The sequence below is a fragment of the Micropterus dolomieu genome, linkage group LG06 (assembly GCF_021292245.1).
Source record: "Micropterus dolomieu isolate WLL.071019.BEF.003 ecotype Adirondacks linkage group LG06, ASM2129224v1, whole genome shotgun sequence".
Lineage (NCBI taxonomy): Eukaryota > Metazoa > Chordata > Actinopteri > Centrarchiformes > Centrarchidae > Micropterus > Micropterus dolomieu.
In genome coordinates, this window is record NC_060155.1 from 2,500,478 (window position 1) to 2,503,475 (window position 2,998).

The window sequence follows — 2,998 nt, forward strand, 5'->3', positions numbered from 1 at the left end:
CAGTTTTCTGCAGCTATGGGAGCTGCAGACTCATCTGATAGTTCCCTGTAGGTACACTCTTGTATCACTACAAGAGACCCCTGTTGTCACGTTTTTTTTTACATTCATTTGATATATTGTTATTGTGATCCTTTTGGTTTCTGTTGGTTTATTGGTCCTTTGCACGTACAAGAGCGGAGTCAATTTTGCGCTATTCTGGAGACATGAGATCACATTGTGAAAGATATCCACCAACCTGTGTCAAAATCCTAACCCAGTCAGAAATTTGGGTACTAATTCCCACAATGTGGGAGTGTTGCAACCCCACGTCTACAGACCAACTAATCAGAATTCAGCATATCACTGCTGCATCGCCTCATGTGAGTGTCAGCTGATGTAGTTCACCTGGTCAGCTTCGCCCTCCAGGTTATAAAGGCTGGTCCATCAGTAGATGTCCACTGAGTTTTTTGTTTTGACTCAATCCTACTGCTGCTGTAAATACTCACTACAGTATCAAATGTGCATTAGTGCACCACTGAAAATAGTCCCCAACAAATGAAACATTTGTTGGTGTGGCTGTGGCTCAGGAGTTAGAGCGGGTTGGCCGTTAAGCGGCAGGTTGGCGGTTCAATCCCTGGTTGTGTGTCGAAGTGTCCTTGGGCAAGACACTAAACCCCGATTTGCCCCTGGCTGCTGTTCCGCCAGTGTATAAATGAGTGTGAATGTTAGTTACTAAAAGGAAATAGCTAAGCTGTTTTTAAAAATGAAACTTTTTTAAATATTTATTTCTTCACTAGGAACCAATGGGTCTGGAGCTGAGGGCAACAGACAGGAAGTCAGAAAGTATTGAGAGGTGGACCAATTATATTTGTTGTGGTGTTTGATTATTTTTGTTTTTTCTAGCTTGTAAAGTAACTTGCACAAAATCCTCAAGTTTCAGTCAATTTCTTACATTTTATTACTGTTGCACCATTTATACAAGTACATATAATTTTGAATGCATCAATTTCCATATCATCTTTTTGTTTGTTTTAAATGAACATGTGGTGTGGAAATAGCAGTGGTGACACATGGGATGAAAATATCAACTGTAGTTGCCATGGATGCAGACTGAGAAATAATTTTTTTTCCACTTGACCAAAAAGACAGGACTACAGGTTCACCCAACCACAGACATGCAATTTACTGAGTCAAGAGAGGAAGAAAAACTGAACCAAGTGACACACAACGCTCCTCGAGTGTTTGTTTCTGCTACGGTTTGACAAGTGCTGAGAAGAAAACGCTGTGTGTCAGCTGGATGAAACTGAAAAGTTGGCAAATGGATGGCTGAGATGGGTAAATATATACATATATACTAACATATATGCAAAGGTGGAAATTACAAAAGTACATTTACTCAAGCACTGTAATTAAGTACAATTTTGGGGTGGTGGTGCCTTACTCGACTGTAAGATTATGAAATACCACAGATATTTCTTGTCCTTCAATCTTTGCTTATCCCTTTCCTTTCTCGTTTAATTCTTTCCTCCCTTCAATTTTTCTTCATTCACTCTTTCCTTGTTTCTATATCGCTGCTCTTTCTTTCAAACTGTCATTACTTTCCTCCTTTTCTTTTTTCAGCTCATTTAATCACCAAAACTGCACATGGAAAGTTTCTTCTTAACTATTAGTACTTTTTTACAGCCAATTTCTTTCTTCTTCTTTTGTAGGTGATTTGTCTTACACCACTGCATATATGTACTGCACATATATATAATATATATTTCTGAAAAATAAAGGAAAATGCATGAGAGGTGAAAATGACGAAATCAGAAGCTCCCTTTTCATGTGCAAGGCTTTTCCATCCCATAATGATAGTATGTCGTATGGTTGCCATAGAAACATGGACCATACTAGATTGAGTTGGTTGGTGACAGCTCTGTTCGTTCATTGAAATCCCCCCTCCTGTCCTCAAGGTGATCGGACCAATCCAAATAACTGAGAGTCACAGAGTTACAAGGATCAAAATGCAGGAAAACAGACCTGGTCGAAGCAGCACCTGCAAAAGACCTCATCTTTGTGAGTGTTTTAATCTGCTTAGATACCAAAGTGGTGAGGTTTGCTTCAAACCACAGACTGCTTTACTGATGTTCCTCCTATAATCATAAATAACTTGCACTGCATATGCAAATTTTAATTCAATCTACTGGTTGAAGACTGTTGCCACATTTTTTAGCATATTTCATCTATTGCACCACATTCCATCAATATACTTTTACAATATACTTATGCTTTGTAAGTATATTTTGCTGCTAATACTTAACTTAAATATACAGTATATCTAACTATGTGGTATGCCACTTTTAATTAGGGAAGTGAAGGAAATGAGTTGGGAAGTGGGGGACCACTTCCAGCAACGCAGTCATGCAGACAATCAAAGAAAAGAGCTTAAGAGCCAGTTTATTCTATTTTCTTTTGAGACACTCAACTGTAGCAATGCTATCTGAACTCTCCTGATGATACAGTAAATGCCACTAACTTGGTATTCTAAGCAAGATCAAATTATCTCTACGATGTGATCGTGAAGCCTATTTCACCCGGGTCAGCAGCAGATATGTCTTTTGAAATAGAATTTGTCATCAGATTTGGATGGAGGATCAGATGTCCATCAGACTTTCAAAGAACACTGCTGAGATCTTTTCAGCAAGGCTTTGCAGATTTTATAAGCATATTACAAATGTTAAAAAAACCACTTAGTTCACTCACAATATACCTAAGGGTTTCAGTACAAAATCTAGAGGTTTATCTGAAAAATTCCTACGACTGTTTTATATGTCTAAGAATGTGTTTTGCTCTGCAATGTCAGCCTTTTTCAACCTCTGAAATGTCTTAGAAAGCCTGAAATTTCTCTGTCCCCACAATAAATTTTAAAGTTCTAGTCAGTTTTTGCCATTCAGAGAAAGTGGCGTGTAACCAAAAGAGGAAAAAAGGGTAGCGACACAACCCAACAATATCAAAAAGGGGGGGGGGGGGGGGGGGG